The 16770-nt window shown below is 49.1% G+C and overlaps 1 protein-coding gene and 1 pseudogene across 5 annotated transcripts in view; one reads left to right on the plus strand and one right to left on the minus strand.

Moving 5' to 3' along the window:
* Nucleotides 1-16770, plus strand: part of GRIK4 (glutamate ionotropic receptor kainate type subunit 4) — a 476087-nt gene that overhangs the window by 92502 nt on the left and 366815 nt on the right. The window contains exons 1-2 of one of the 5 annotated variants that reach the window (XM_063782564.1): nucleotides 8397-8670; nucleotides 8898-8972. The exons of the other annotated variants lie outside the window; for them this stretch is intronic. The gene's annotated coding sequence lies outside the window, so the exon portion shown is untranslated. Of the gene's footprint in view, nucleotides 1-8396; nucleotides 8671-8897; nucleotides 8973-16770 lie in introns of those variants that run through there. 5 annotated transcript variants of the gene reach the window in all.
* Nucleotides 14400-16069, minus strand: LOC100609420 (elongin-C-like; annotated as a pseudogene).

Consider the following 16770-nt stretch of genomic DNA (forward strand, 5'->3'; position numbering starts at 1 on the left):
TGGAAGCTACTAACATCCTACAGTGCACAGGGCAGCCCTGCCACAAAGAATGATCTGGCCCCAGATGCCAGTAGTGTCAAGGTGTGGGAGCCCTCTCTTAGCAGGTGGTGCCCCGGGGCATCTCATTGCTTTTCCTATCTCAGGAAGGCATGAACTAAATAAAGGTAACACTCTTCTTGGTCAGGAACGGGGAGGCACCGTTTGGGCAAAGCTAACTGTGCTACCAAGGTGGCTTTCCAAATGGGCTGGCAGGCAGGTTTAAGACCTCACTGGGCTTGTGCTCAGACCTGGGAGGTTAAAGTCAGGTAGGAGAGGGTCACAGTCGTCGCCCAGCAGTGGGAACTGTGACCTGAAGACAAATACAGACGGGAGGATTTCATGAGAAAAGAGAACATGGGAGTGGTGAGAAACAGCAGAAGCCCTGTTCCAGGAAGGGGCCAGCCAGCCCCTGTTAGCGATAAGACAGAGCTGGAGAAAACAGAATCAAGATCCAGATAGATTTACAGGGCTGCATCGGTGGTTCCCAAATCTGCCTCTTTGTCGGAATCATCCAGAGAGCTTTAATAAGAGAAAACAATGTATATGGCCAGACCTTGCCTCAGACTTATTTGGAATGGCCAGAAGTGGGGCCTGGAAGTCTGATACATATATGTATTTGAGACAGGGTCTCACTCTGTTGCCCAGGCCAGAGTGCAGTGGTATGATCATGGCTCACTGCAGCCTCTACCTTTTGGGTTTAAGAAATTATCCTGTCTCAGCCTCCCGAGTAGCCGGGACCACTGGTGTGCACCACCGTACCTGCCTAATTTTTAATGTTGCCCAGGCTGGTCTTGAACTCCTGGGCTCAAGCAACCTCCCACCTTGACCTCCCAAAGTATTGAGATTACAGACGTGAGCCAGTGCGCACAGCACAGCCAAGTCTGAATTTTAAAAAACTTTCCAAGTGATACTGATGACTGGCCAAGTTAGGGACCCCTGGGAAAGATGAACATGTTACTTGTCAGTGACGGCTGTTAAATATCAAAACGAGTATTTGAGGGAGGCTAGGCACCAACATCACTCATGCAATAAAGTGTTTGAAGACTTGACACTGCTCTGCCCTTACAACAGTAGGTGGGCCAGTCTCCTGCCCTCTCCAAGTGTACAGAATAGAATTAGGCCCAGGGGACAAAATCTTTCTGAGCCTCATTTTCCTCATCAGTTAAATAAGACAAATACTACTTACAGCGTGGGGTCTTTGCGAGGATGACATCAAGAAGCAGTGTGACAGCCATCAGCAAGTTCCCAGCTTAGCGTCTGAGTGGGGTGGGTCCTCTGTAGCTGTTGTCCATGGCTTTTGCTGCAAGAGCTTCCTCTTTCAGTCCAAATTCTACGTGGGTTGTGGTTCTACCTTGTGTCAGGGACATTCCAGGCCCTGGAGGATATTGAAGTGAGGGAGGCCTTGTTTTCATCCTCAGAGAGCTTACAGCATAGCAGGGAGGTAGATGTGTAAAACCCCCTGCCCTTCAGCCACGCTGGGCACAGAGCGTGGAGAGGTGGCACAAGCTTGCCGTGGGCCTGGCGCAAGAGGGATCATGGGTCAGGGAAGCTGCTTAAATGGAATTCCAAAGGAAGTTACAGGGTTTTGGTAGGATGGAGAAAGTTCTTTAGTTGTGCCAGGTCAATGAGGCTGGTGGGCAGCAGAGAAAGACCGCACAGGCGGTGGCTGGGGAGAGGGTGTACCTGGGGTCTCTATGCCTTTTCTAATAGGCTTCTTGTTCTTGCCCTCTTTTTCTCTCTTTCCTCCCATCTCCCTTCCTGAGAAATGATACCCATCAGGTGCAGACACTTGAAAAAGTTCATCTGCTTGGTGCTTGATTTATCATTCAAACCTTCAGTAACTGATTTCCAGTCTCATAAAATATTAAATACATCCATTTATTGAATATCGCATTTTGATATGTTTTGACGCCTCATTTGCCACTGAAGTCAAGGACAGATTCACATTTTTCATGGCGTGGGGCCCAGATTTGTCCTCGTACAGTGTTGTATTAAATCCCCTCCCCAAGCCCCTCCTCCGCAGACCCACGCTCCTCAGCGTCTCACTTGAGCAGCCACCCTGACGGCCCAGTTGGCATGGACCATGGCAGGCCCAGGGCAGAATGGCCACATGTATCATCCCCAGGGAGAGTTATTTACATAGCACTGTAAACATTTGTGGAAGGAAAGCCAAGGTCTCTGCCAGACATCTCTAGATTCCGCGTCAGACAGTGGCCAAGCCAGGGGTAGAGCCCGAGGGGAGAAACTGTGTCCTCCCACAGGCCTGTGAGCACACTCATTCCGTCCATTCATCCGCTCATGCTGGCAACTGAGGTTTAAGAAGCACCTACTAAGTGTTAGATACTGAGCTAGGCCCTGGGGATTTTACGATGGAAAGCTGTTGTGCATGAGAGTGCCGCAGGTGTTGGGGGAGAAGTGTGTCGTTAGGAGCTGTGAGCATGGAGAGGAGGGCATGCAGTTCTCCCACGGAGGTGACTGGGAGTGATGGGGCCGTGGAAAGACTTTAGAGAAGGAACAGCCCTTGAGCTCAGGCTTCAGCTAAGAATGAGTTTGCAGATGGCCGAGGAGGATAAGGGCGTTCCAGTCAGGGCGTGCTGCTGGAGCAGTGGCATGGAGGGGAATCTGCATGTTTTGAGGCTGGGTGCTATTCTGTATGGCTGGGGATGGAGGGTTCCAGAGGGGCCTGGTAGGAGTTTAGGGTGGCCAGGAGGTAAGAGCAGGTCACAGAGGGCTTAGAAGCCACAAAGGTGATGGAATTTGGGTGGTCTCCTGGAGATGGCAAGGGAATGCCACAATTCATTGGATGAGAGGATGGTTTGGAGCAGGGCAAGACCAGAGGCAAGGATGCCAGTTGGGAGGCTCGGCTCAGTGGTCCAGGTGAGAAATGAGGAGGAGGAGGAGGACAGGCTTCGGGGAGACATTCAGGAAGTGGACTGCATGGTGGTGACCGGTTCAGTATTGGTGGGCCCTTAGGCTAGGTTTCCCCAAAAGTACACCCTGAGAAAATGACTTGTGTTGTAACGGGTTTGGTTGAGGGGTGATCATGGGAATCAGCAATGGCATAGTGAGGCAGGGAGGGGCACCTGTGTTTAGCACCACAGCACGTTGGTGTGCAGGAGGCCAGGAGAAGGCCTTCATGCAGACAGCCCAGGTGCTTGCAGCTTGGGGAAGGGGCTGGGGCAGGGCCCTGTGGGCATCTGCACGGTGGGTGAGGGGAGGGAGGAGTCATGTCTGATTCCCAGGACCACACGTTGAGTGGAAATGCCATTCAGATAGAAAGAATTTGGGGGAGTGGCCATTTGGGGGCAGAAAGGGGATGACAAATTCAGCTTTGCCATGTTGAGTTTGGGGTGCCTGTAAGCTGGCCACATGGAAGCACCCAGCAGGAAGTTGATTGATGGGGTGTGGAATCCAGGAGAGGGGTGTGGGCGTGAGACACAGATTTGGGCTTTATTTGGGTAGAGATGCAGCCAAAGCCACGGGCCCAGATTGTGTCACTTATAGTCACTTAAGAAGAGCAGAGAGCAGATGAGAGAGGAAAGAGCTGGGAAACACAGGAATTTATGGAACAATCTGGGGAAGAAAGCCTGGCAAGTCAACTGAGGAGCAACTGGAGAAGGTGGAGGGAAAAACGAGGGCAGGTGAGACCCTGGATTCCAGGGGGTGGTTGCCAGTTGGAAGAGATTGGAAAAGACAGTTGCTGCCGAGAGGAGTCAAATCAGGTGAGGGTGGAAAAGCTTTCGCTGGGCAATGAGGAGGTCATGGGGCTTTTGCAGGGAATGTTTTCAGTCGTGTGGTAGGAGCAGAAGCCAGAGAGGCAGCTGTACGAGGTTTTTGAGCAAGGAAGTGTCAAGGTCAAAGTGGCATTTTAGAAGATGATTCTGGAAAAGGGGTGTAAGGTCAGAGATAGGAGAGGCTGAGGTCAGGAGGCCAGCAATGAGGCTGCTGCAGGCTTCCAGCCAGGTGGGAGTCCAGCAGTGAGCTTAGAGAATGTGGGAGGCTTGCTTGAGCCCAGGAGTTTGAGACCAGCCTGGACAACACAGTGAGACCCCATCTCTACAAAAAGTATAGGAAGAAAAGGAGAAATCTGGGAGGCGGAGTGCAAGGAATACTTGCTAAGACTCAAAATCGCTAGGCTAAGAGGACACATTTACAAAGGCTCTTGGGGCCAGCCCCACTGGCCACACTCTGTGTGTGTGTGTGTGTGTGCGCGCGCATGTGTATTTTTCAGGGCTAAATGCTGTCATCAGTAACACAGTCTCTGCCCCTACCCATACTGAGAGGTGACCTTGGTTGTGATCCTCACCCCTCTAGGGCTTTTTCCTCATTGTGGAGGAAGCAGTGACCCCCCTTCTAACTTGTGAGACTCACAAGAATGATGTCTTTCAAAGCACTGTGTAGGTTGTGATGAAGCATATGAGTTTTTAACTACGGTGCAAACAACTGTCAGGGCTTGTGTCTCTGCAGGGCCCAGAAGGTGCCCCAGAAGCTGACCCTGCTACCTCCTGCCCTGCTCCTCTGCCTGCAGCCCCACCCTTCTGGAAGCGCCTGTGTCTCCTGACCTTGGATGCTCCTTCTTCAAGGTGGATAGGCCTGGCTGGCTGGCGGCCTGTGGACACAAAAGTGACCTGCCAGAAGGAGCCTTTTTTTCTTTCCTCTTCCATTCAGAGCTAGTCTGCAACCCACTGGCAGGGAGAGTGTTGAATCTGATTTGCTGAAATATAATAGCAGATTGATTTTGTAGCCACCAGCGCCTGTAACAAATTCCAAGTGAAGTTTGGATTGCACAATTGTGGGGTAATGACATTTTAATTGCATGTCATATTTAGTCTGGCTCAATCTGAAGCCTGGGGTGGAGGCCCAACCCTGCGTGCTCCCAGCGCCTCCCCTCCTGCTTCAGTCGGGCCTGTTTGGTCCCTCTCAGAGTTTTCTCTCTTTCCCCCAGCCCCTCCCACCTCAGGGATCTGGGTGCAGGCAGGTAGGGGTGAAGTTGAAGACAGTTCTGGGCTTGCATCTGTTTCAGACTTTTTTTTTTTTTAGAGCTATTTGTTTTTGCCATCTTGCCGTGTTGCCCAGGGTGGCCTCAAACTCCTGGGCTCCTCTGATCTTCCTGCCTCAGCCTCCCAAGTAGCTGGGACCATGGTCATGTGCCTCCGCTCCTGGCTGTTTAAGACTTTTTCCCCCTTTCCGCTTTCCCAAAGGTAGCTTTCCCTACCTTTGTTTTTCCCTCTCTGCTTTCCCTTTTCCCCCATCTTTGCAGTTATTATTATTATTTTTTTTTGAGAGAGAGTTTTGCTCTGTTGCCCAGGCTGGAGGTCTCGGTTCACTGCAACCTCCGCCTCCCAGGTTCCAGCAATTCTCCTGCCTCAGCCTCCTGAGTAGCTGGGACTACAGGTGCGTGCCACCTGCCTGGCTAATTTTTGTATTTTTAGTACAGATGCGGTTTCACCATGTTGGCCAGGCTGGTCTCGAACTCCTGACCTCAGGTGATCCATCTGCCTCGGCCTCCCAAATTGCTGGGATTACAGGCATGAGCCATATGCCCAGCCTGCACATCTTAATGGACCTGCCTTCTACCCCTTTCTCCTTCTACTGCTTTTTCTTTCCTCTTCTACACTTGGTTTTCCTGTCCCTCCTTTCCTCGGCTCTCTCCACTAACCTGCTGTGTGATCTTGGACATGTCACTTCCCCTCTCTGAGCCCCAGTCCTCTCATTTATGAAATGCAGGGCTTAGACTGGTCTCTGTGAGCCTTTGATATGCATGCGATTCCTCCTTGTGTGCATCCCTCCTTCCCTCCCCATCTGCCTTCTCCTGTCTCTCGCTTCTTGGTTTCGCTTTGTTTTTATGGCGATGCTCGGAGCAGGAGTCTCTCATTCCACAATACAGGTGGAGGCCTGGACTGCCTATTATGATCCGTGAGCCTTCCACAGGAGAGTGACTCAGTGAGGAGCTGATTTGCTCCCTTCCCCCAGAACAGCCGAGTAATTGAAGAAAACATGAATGTTAATGGTGCATTTAGCATTTGGAAGTTAGAGGGGTGATTAATATGTTGTAAGTTGTATATTAACACCTTCACAGTGGCATAATGAAGACAAAATATACACTCAGAGATGAGATTGTTTATTCTTGTGTACAGCGCTCCTGGATGCCAACCCCCTAAGCCTCGGAACACGTGGCATGGCTGTGTGTTGCTGGGAGGGGGTGGCTGCAGGGATGGTGTCTGGCTTCGTGGTTTCTGCTGATGAGCTCTCTCACCTGTCCTGGGGCTGGCCCAGGCAGCCGGAGTGGAGGGTGGAGAGCACAGTGGGCTGGGGGCTTGGAGTCTGTGAGAGACCAGATGGTAGGGGACACTGTCATTCAGGAGTGGCATGCCCGGAAGACATTGCAGCATGTTCTTTGTGGTCTGCGGAGCTCACTCTAAGTTTTCAAAGGAACGACAGGATAGGAGAAGTGAAGGGAAGATGCAGGAAATAGGAAATGCCTGCAGTGTCTTGAGCTTCAGGAACTCTGGGATTTGCCCATTCTGCCCTAGGGAGGTCCCCCTCCCCAGCAAGGGGATTCTTGCTACAGGTTATGCCTAGTGAGTCACAAGCCTGGGTGCAAGCAAAGCATGTTGATTGGAAACTCTCTGACCAGGTTCTGTATTGGTGCTCAGGCCTTTTACATGAGAACCACAGAGTCTCAGAATGTCAGTGCAGGAAGGGCCTTGAAAGAACGTCCGGCCCATGTCGTTTTCAACAGGAAACCAAGGCCCAGTGAGTGGACAAGACTTTGATTTGGATTGACAGCTCGAGGCAGAACCAGGAGAGGGTCAGCTCACCTTCGTTCAGCCTCTGGGACTCTAGATTGGGGTGCAGAGATCTAGGGACTCTGGCCCCTCGATGACTCCCTTGGCCCATTTGTCCAGGAGGCCACATAGGAACTCCACCCAGTAGCTCCAAAGTGTGGAATAGCGGATAGGATGTAGAGAGATTTGAATCCTAGCTCTGCTGATTACTGGATGTGTGGCTGTGAGAAAGTGGTTTCATCTCTTTGGGCCTTAGTATCTCCATCTGTCAAAGAGGAACAATAATATTTAATATGCTGTATAATTGTAAGGATCACTTGCATCCTAAACACACACACTAAAAAATGATTAGCATTAACGTATGCGTGTCTGCATGCATGCACGTGTGTGTGTGAAATACCAAGTACAGTTTCTGGCAAAAGACAAGGCGCTCAAAAAATGGTGATAATGGTGTATCATAATTGTTACTGTTATCATCATGATTTGCTTTCACGGCTGCAGTCTGCACACCCAGCTCTCATCTGTTCTTCAAGATTCATTTTAGTCACCCTTCCTCCGTGCATAATCCCTCACTGCCCACTACCCCAGTCTCAGTTCAGCACACTCCTGTGTGTGGTATAACCCTTCATCCATCTCTTGTTGGTGGAGTTTGCTTGTCTCTCTCCCCCATCTGCCTATAAGCTCGGTGGGGGCGGAGACTGTGCCTCCTCCCTTCCCCCTCAGCATCAGTGTTCCTGAAATGTTCATTGGACGGATGAGTGCTCTAATTCCAGGCCTGGTGAGCCCCACCTGGGATGAAGCCAGTGCGTGTGAACCTGCTAGCTTCTGATTTCTTAAGATGAATCCTGAGTTCTTTTGTGCAGTGCAGGGAGTGCTGTGCTTTTGGGTTGAGGGCACCCCCTCCTAGGGATAGAAAGTTGGTGACCCCTTACCTCCTTGCAGGGCCGATTGTAACTTAAGTCCTGCTGCTTCCACAAAGCCTTCCCTAGTAATTCCATCTTTTCTGTACCGCTCTTGTAATACTTAATTCATTCTTCTCCTGACATGCTTGTCATACTTTACCTTGTCCTGTATCACTTACTTATGTGATGTATCTCCTTTGCGATACACCTCGTATCTATCCCTGTGGGACAACTCGTCCGCCCGTGAACCACCATGGGTCCATCTATAGTAGACTTTACCATTGGTAGAGTTTAAATGGCACTTTGTTGAATGAATGAATGATAAATTTCCTACTATATTTGTAGTGTGGAAGCCTGTTCAGCTGTTATCTCATTGTAATGCTAGTTTTTCTCATTATCCATTCTACATTCCATGAGAGCAAGGATTTTACTAAATACTTCTGTGTCCTCATAATACTGGGCAGATAATTTAATGGGTAATTAATTACTGATTGATTTCCTTAAATTTTCTATCCTATTAAGACTTTTGAGGCAAAAAAAAAAAAATCTTATTAGCCTTGTTAAGGGGTGCCAACATTTGAAAGAATTGACTAAGCCTGAGTCCCTATGATGAAACGTATAGCATGTGGGATTCCCCATGACAGGTGGAAATCCAAAGGGTTTTTCTGATCATTTCCTGAAAGCCACTGATGACTTCACTGAAGGCAAAAGATCTCAGTTAAAGGGAATTATTAGACTTGACACTAGAAGTTGTCAGTGTAGCCCTCATTATCGGGCTACTTTGTGGTGGATGGGAACTGGCTTTGGGGCTTTGTCTGTGACAGGAGAGTGCTCCCTGCTGACTCTGGGTGGGTCAGACTGAGGCTATACCAGAGCTCTGAGCTTCCACCGTGTGTAGAGCCCTGACTGGGGCAGGGAACACAGGGACAAAGAGGAGTGAGGTAGGTAGGGGAGGAGGGTCATGGGCACATGGTGCAAACCCGAGTGTGTGTGTGAGAAAAAAGCATTTCTAATCAGTGACCCTCGTATTAAGCAGGGTTCTGTGTGTGAGTGGTGGGGTTGCTGGGATAAAGAGCCATTTGAGGCTGGAGGGCTGGTCTCTGCCATTGGGGTCTTGGCTGGTGAGAATGAGGATGATTACTCATATCCATGTGTCGTTGTGACTCAGAGAGCTCGGGTTCTGGAGTTGGAGAGACCAAAGTTCACAGCTGAGCCCAGCTGCTGCTTAGCTGATTGGCCTTGGGTAAGTTCCTTACACTTTCTGTTTCTTCTTCTCTTGTGTGGGGTATCATAATAACTGCTTCCTGCTTCTCTGTGTCTTGTACAAGAAGACATGCCCCCACAGTGGGACTAGCACTCAGGTCTTGTCAATTCTTGTCCTGTGCTTTCTATACCCTTCAGCCAAGGGAAGGGGGGCTGTCTGCTTAATTAGCTGATGTTGATAAGAGCTTTGGAGATACAAAGCTCTTGATAAGAGCTAATCCCCTTAATCTGTGTGGGGCTGATGTGTGCATGTGTTGTACAAGGCAAATAGCACTGGGGGGATTGACCAGGAATGCAGGGCAGCACACGGAGTGTGCATGTGTTTGCGTGTGTGCATGTGTACACATTGTTCTTGCTCCCTTGAAAGGTGCTGCAGACATGATGTGCAGGGATTCATGCCTCAGATGGAGCTTGGAGGAGATGCCCTCCGTGTTTTTCCATCCCCAAAATGCTGTTATTCTATCCTTGATTGGAAGGTGGCTCCAGGTCCTGGGGCAGGGAAGCTCCTGAGCTCTGCAGGAGCGTCTGTGTGGTCCAAGGGAAGGATTTAAGAGCCCAAAGTCAGGTGCGGGGTGAGCTTTCTGCACACTGCCCTGCTCACTGTCTCAGGGTGCTGAGGCATTTAAAAATTGTCCTGATAATCCTTCTGGCAAAGTTGCCAGCCCTGCTATAGCCTAGAAAAGGGGAATCTGTGAACTCAAAGACATGCTGTTCTGTTTTGACTCAGCAGTGGGCAATCTGTTTTCTCCCAGGAGTTTGGTCTTAACCTTAAGTTATCAATTGGTTCACCCTCCCCTCTGTTCCCTCCCCTCTGCATATGTAAGCTCAGCCTGCATCCTCTCTCGCTTCCTTCTGCGAACCTTCCCTGCGGGCAGTGATGGGGACAGGCCCTCAGTGCAGTGCCTGGCCTGCCCCCCATGTAGGTGTGGCTCCCCCAGAAGCAGACCCCAAGTGAAGACAGAAGTAAGTGCAAGTGGTTATGTGGTTGGTGGTCCTGGGAACCACACAGAAAGGGGGTTATGGTTTTTTAAAAGTGCACTCATTTGCCTGATAGAAGAGTGGAGAAGTGAGACAGGGAAGGGAAAGAAGACCATAAAACTGTGGCCACCCGGGGCCCAATCCCACTGGGGCACAGTGGGAGAGTATGGCCACTAGCTAGGGTCTAGCACTTGGGGCCTGTCCCATGTGCATGGCCTGCATGAGCTCCAGAGACCAGAAAGTTCTTGGATGAGCCAGAGGTGCCTGCATCTGGAGGCCCCCGGATCAGCGAGTGTGAGAGAAGTGGACATGGCCCCACGGCTGCTCCTGGCCAATCTGAACTACTGCATCCTAGACCCAGGCTTGGCCATTGCAGTGAAGACATCTCCTGTGGCTGTAACCCCACTCAGAAGTACATGCCAGCTACCCTAAGGTTCTAGGAGCATTTTTGCAATTTTTATTTCTTGAAGACACTGGCAGTGATCTGATTTATTAAAACTGTAAGTTGGCCGGGTGCGGTGGCTCATATCTGTAATCCCAACACTTTGGGAGGCCAAGGCGGGTGGATCATGAGGTCAGGAGATCGAGACCATCCTGGCTAACATGGTGAAACCCCGTCTCTACTAAAAATATAAAAAATTATCTGGGTGTGGTGGCGGGCGCTTGTAGTTCCACCTACTCGGGAGGCTGAGGCAGGAGAATGGTGTGAACCCGGGAGGCGGAGCTTGCAGTGAGCTGAGATCGCGCCACTGCATTCCAGCCTGGGCAACAAAGCAAGACTCAATCTCAAAACAAAACAAAACAAAAAACAAAACAAACAAACAAACACCGTAAGCAAATATGCATTCATCGTGGGTTTCGTTTGTGTCAGGCACCATGCTAGGTGCTTTTTCTGTGTATCTCATCTTGGTCCTTTTGATATCCCATGAAGCAGGTGTTGTTATTCTTGTTTGCTATTTGAGGCAACTGAGGCAGAGAGTGGTTAAGTGAGTTCATGCAGCTTGTAGGAGGCCGATTGAGGCCCTGAACCTAGTACCATACCATCTTTCCTGGCTGCGCTCACCATCTGAGAGCTTGGTTCTGCCAAATGGCACTTCACAAAGCATTGAGCGGGTTGGGTGGGCTACTTCTGTGGGCCTCCTGTGTATAGACACCAAAAATAAGATTCAATCCAACTAAAAGCCTGTTAATTATGCCCCAAGAATATGGATTGAAGGGTACTTGGGACTTGATGGATGGAAGCTGCCTTTAAGTCAGACTCTGAGGAATGTCATAGCCCCTCACCCTTTGATGAATTTGTGTCTGCCTGGCAGGGCCTGGCAGCTGCCCGGGCTCTGGCTCTCTTCTCTATTCCAGGAAGCCCAGCCATGCCAGCTCTGGCTTGTCACTCTTTTTGTCCCAGGGAGCCCCTAGAGACCTCTCAGTAATGCATTCTACCTACTGGGCTTGGCTGGCACTCTTCCTGCCCCTAGGGCCTGGTACGTGACTTTGCCATCAGGCTTTGTGATTGCAGCTTGTGGGTGGGGATCCCCAGGATCCTCTTTAACTGGGTGCTCAGTTTTCATTTTAATCTGACAACTGAAGAGCTCTGGAGTAGGAGCCAGGAGATCTTGATTTCAGTCTCACTCATTGCTTATGTGTCCCCCTACTTCTCTTCTCTGGGCCTAGCGTCCTCATCTGCTAAGTGATGGGATCTAGTATCCCTTCCAGGCCTGAAATCCCAGGAGTTGGGGAGAAGCAGGAATTGGGTTACAAAGAGGGCAGAGGGTTACCAGCTGATTTCAGAGGTTTGTCTCCTCCAGGACCCAGCTGTCTGCTGGCTGACAGGTCAAGCACCCGGGATCCATTACATTAGATCAATCTAAGAGACCTTGGATTCTGCCAGTCCTAGGCACTTCATAAAATCCCTGGCCTTACATCTTTGTTGGGGTGGGGATGGGGCAGAAGGAAGAACTTGGGAATTGGTGCATGGGGGGGATGGGGAAGAGGGCTGTGGACTGAGCCATATTTGAGCCACGGAGTCTGGGCCAGCCCCAGGAGCAGAGGGGCCTGTAGAATGGGCCATGATGGATTGTGACCACTCAGCTTGTGGGTCAATAATCCCTTTACTAAGAGATCCGCAGGTGCACCTTAGCTGGAGCTCAGTCATAAAGGCAGCAGTGGAGAATGGAGCTTTCATAAGGGGTCCTGAGGAAGCGCCTGTTAGATTGCTCTTTCAAATTGGCCATGACAGACATGTTCCTTAGGGAGCCATTATCTTCAGACGGAAGCTGGATACTTTGGTCTGGAAGATTTGACCCTAGGCTATTCAGCCAGGATGGATGGAATAGGAAGTTGGCCCTACAATGCCTCATGGCCAAAGTGCTTTGGCCATGGTGGCCAGGAAGGGATACAGAATGTTGAGAGGGGAGCAGAGGGACTGGAGATGGTCATGCACAAGGCACCAGACCCCTCCAAAGGTGTCGGAAAACCAAAGATCAGCACATGAAACCACGTCAAGACCTTGAGGGAGCACACAGATTTCAGATATGTGAGTGGGCTGCTCAGATTTTACAAGATAACCCTTTTGTCTCAGGCAATGAACCAGTCAGCTTTCTTTGCACCAAACAAGCTTATAATACACTACAGTTACCTGTACAAGTGATTCCAGTGCCCCCTGTGCATCAAGCAGTTTTTATTGGGCTTTTGCCCTGGGGTTCCTTGAAGTTGCCACTGCTAAAGGGGACTTTTTAAAGAGGCTTAAAAGCCTCTGCTAGAATGATCAAAGAGGGTTCCAGGATGGCAGTGGACAGGTGTGACTGGAGCAAAAAGTTCACTTAGGACAGGGGTTCTCCTGGGGAACCTTCTCGGGAGCCCCGTGAATGTTGGCAAAGTGTTACGTGTAAGTAGTGATGTGTGTTTCTCTGGGCAAGAGCGTAAAACCTTCAGCCAGAGTCTCAAAATGGTCTTTTGTCTCGCAAGAGGTTACGGTTAAGAACCGCAGTCAGCTCTATACAGCAGGGCTATGTCTGCTTTGCTTTCCATTGTTTTCTTAGTACCTAGCTTAGGTACCTGGCACTTAGTAGGTGGTTAATAAATAATGGTTGGATGAACAGCTGACTAAGAAGATTAATAGTTCATGACTGGGGAAAGCTTTTTTATTTTATTTTATTTTATTTTATCTTATTTATTTATTTATTTATTGAGGCAGGATCTAACTCTGTTGCCCAGGCTTGAGTGCAATGGCACGATCTCAGCTCACTGCAGCCTCAGCCTCGCAGGCCCAAGTGATCCTCCCATCTCAGCCTCCTGAGGAGCTAAGACCATAGACATGTGCCACTACACCTGGCTAATTTAGAAATTTTTTGTACAGACAGTGATATCATTTGGATCAGTGGGGCCTGGTTGTAGGTGATTGGATCATAGAGGTGGATTTCCCTCTTCGTGCTGTTCTTGTGATAGTCAATGAGTTCTTGTGAGATCTGGTCATTTAAAAGTGTGTAGCACCTCCCCCACTCTTCCTCCTGCTCCGGCTGTGTGAAGTGCTCACTCCTCCTTTGCCTTTGGCCATGACTGTAAGTTTTCTGAGGCCTCCCCAGAAGCAGATGCTGCTGTGCTTTCTGTACAGCTTGCAGAATTGTGAGCCAGTAACATCTCTTTTCATCATAAATTACCCAGTCTCAAATATTTCTTTATAGCAACGTGAGAATGGAATAATAATGAAAATTGGTATCGGGAGTGGGGTATTGCTATAAAGATACCTGAAAATGTGGAAGCAACTTTGGAACTGGGTAATAGGCAGAGGCTGAGAGAGTATGGAGGGCTCAGCAGAAGGCAGGAAGATTTGGAATTTCCTGGAGACTTTTTGAATGGTTGTGACCCAAATGCAGATAGTGATATGAACAGAGATAGCCAGGCTCTGGATGTGTCCAGATGGAGATGAGAAACTTATTGGAAACTGGAGTAAAAGGTCACTTTTACTATGTCTTAGCAAAGAGCCTGGCTTCCTAGTGTCCCTGTTCTAGGGATTTGTAGAACTTTGATCTTGAGAGTGATGATTTAGGGTATCTGGTAGAAGAAATTTCGAAGTAGCAAAGCATTAAAGATGTTACCTGACTGCTTCTAATTCCTATGCTCATATGTATGGGCAAATAAATGACTTAAAGCTGGAACTTATATTTAAAAGAGGAGAAGAGCATGAAACTGGAAAGTTTGCAGCCTGGTCGTGTGGTACAAAAGAAAAGCCCATTTTTAGGGGAGGAATTCAAGCAGGCTGTAGAAATTTGCATAAGTAAAAAGGGGCCAAGTGCTAATAGCCAAGACAGTAGGGAAAAGGCCTTGAGGCATTTCAGAGACCATTGTGGCAGCTTGTCCCATCGTAGGCCCAGAGGCCTAGGAGGACATAATGGTGTCGTGGGCCAGGCCCAGGGCCCTGCTACCTTGCACAGCATCAGGACACTGTTCCATACAGCCCACACTCCAGCTCCAGCCGAGGCTCAAAGGGGCCCAGGTACAGCGTGGGCCACAGTTTCAGAGGGTACAAGTCATAAGCCTTGGTGGTTTCCATGTGGTGCTAAGCTGGCGGGTGCACAGAGTGCAAGAGTTGAGGCTTGGGAACCTCTGTCTAGATTTTGGAGGATGTATGGAAAAGCCTATTGGTCTAGGGAGAAGCTTGCTGCAGGGGTGGAGCCCTCATGGAGAACCTCTACGAGGGCAGCAGTGCAAAGGGGAAGTATGGGGTTGGAGCCTCCACACGGGGCACTGCCTAGTGGAGCTGTGAGAAGAGGGTCACCATCCTCCACACCCCAGAATGGTAGATCCACCAGCAGCTTGTACCTTGTGCCTGGAAAAGCTGCAGGCACTCAACGCCAGCCCTTGAAATCCACTGTGGGGGCTGAACCCTGCAGAGCCACAAGAGGAGAGCTGCTTAAGGCCTTGGGAGCCCACCCCTTGCACTAGTATGCCCTGGATGTGAGAAATGGAGTTAAAGGAGATTATTTTGGAGATTTAAGATTTAATGACTGCCCTGCTGGGTTTTGTACTTGCATGGGAGCTATAGTCCCTTTCTTTTGGCTTATTTCTCCCTTTTGGAATGGGAGTTTTTACCCAATGCCTATACCCCCATTGCATCTTGGAAGTAACTAACTTGTTTTTGATTTTACAGGCTCATAGGCAGAAGAGACTTCCTTTATCTCAAATGAGACTTTGGACTTTTGAGTTAATGCTGGAATGAGTTAAGACTTTGGGGGACTGTTTGGAAGGCATGATTATATTTTCCAATGTAAGAAGGACATGAGATTTAAGAGGGGCCAGGGGTGAAATGATATGATTTGAAGCTGTGTGTCCACCCAAAGCTCATGTGGAATTGTAATACCCGGTGTTGGAGGGGGATCCTGGTGGGAGGTGATTGGATTATGGAGGTGGATTTCCCTGTTGGTGCCGTTCTTGTGACAGTGAGTGAGTTCCCATGAGATCTGGTTGTTTAAAAGTGTGTGGCACCTCCCCTACTCTTCCTCTTGCTATGGCCATGTGAAGTGCTTGCTCCTCCTTTGCCTTTGGCCATGATTGTAAGTTTCCTGAGGCCTACCTAGAAGCAGATGCTACTGTGCTTCCTGTACAGCCTGCAGAACTGTAAGCTAATTAAATCTCTTTTCATCATAAATTACCCAGTCTCTGCTATTTCTTTTTTTTTTAAATACTGAAAAGAGTTAACAGTGTATTATAATTTTTTTTATTTGACAATCTAGGAAGTTCGCAGCCACCAGCAGTTCTAGTGCAGTTTCAGTGTAATTGGGACTTTGGGAATCTCGGTGGAGCTGTTAGCGTAGTGAACCTGTGTGTAAAATACGTGCATACTTTTGATAGCACATGTGAAGGTACCTCTCTAAAACTGGCCTCATTGGTTTCGTTCTCAGCAAAATTGACCTGGGCCACTCAACATGGCTTTATCATGCCTGATGTTAATGCATGTTCTCTTTTTACAATAAATTCATGACCATCAGATGATATCAATTTGACATACATGGCATCAGGGCCTTCATAGCCACCCTAATAGGTTTTCTCCTCGCCATCCATTTTGTTCTTATGAAATTCTACTTTGCTTCCTCAGGAACTTTAGTAGTTTCCCAGAGTTCTTTTTCTGCCCCAGCTCGAGACTCACTTGTCTCGAGCCACCACAGCCTAGTCCCCATGTACTGCCCCGTAGCTACCATAACCCAGTCCCCATGTATGGCCACAGCCCCTATTCCAGGGCCACTCCCCCACCCTCAGCTGCCTCCCTGTCCTCAGGTATTTCTTTATAGCAATACGAGCACAGACTAATACAGATGGGGTCTCCCTATGTTGTTCAGGCTGGTCTCAAACTCCTGGGCTCAAGGGATCCTCCTGCCTTGGCCTCCCAAAGTGCTGGGATTACAGGCACGAACCACTACACCTGGCCCAGGAAAGCTTTTAATGTAGCTGTTCATAGCCTTGTGGAAAAGTTCTGGCTTATTTTTTTAAATAAATATTTATTAGTATTTTGCTCCAATCATGTCAGGTAGTATTATTACTAGTACTGCTACCACCCCCACTGTCACTATTATTTCCTTGACAACTATCAGACACTATTTATTGGGCATGCACGATGTGCCGGGCATTGTGCTCAACCCTTTGCAATACGATCTCATTCAATCCTTACAACCATCCAGTGAAGTAGATATCATTACCCGCCTCTTACTGTTGAGGCTCGGAGAGCAGTTAAGTCACTTCCCACGATCATGCAGCAACAAAGTGGAAACGCCCTAATTCTAACCCAAGTCAGCCTGACTCCAAAACCTATA

Source organism: Pan troglodytes, chromosome 9 (assembly GCF_028858775.2).
Source record: "Pan troglodytes isolate AG18354 chromosome 9, NHGRI_mPanTro3-v2.0_pri, whole genome shotgun sequence".
Taxonomy (NCBI): domain Eukaryota; kingdom Metazoa; phylum Chordata; class Mammalia; order Primates; family Hominidae; genus Pan; species Pan troglodytes.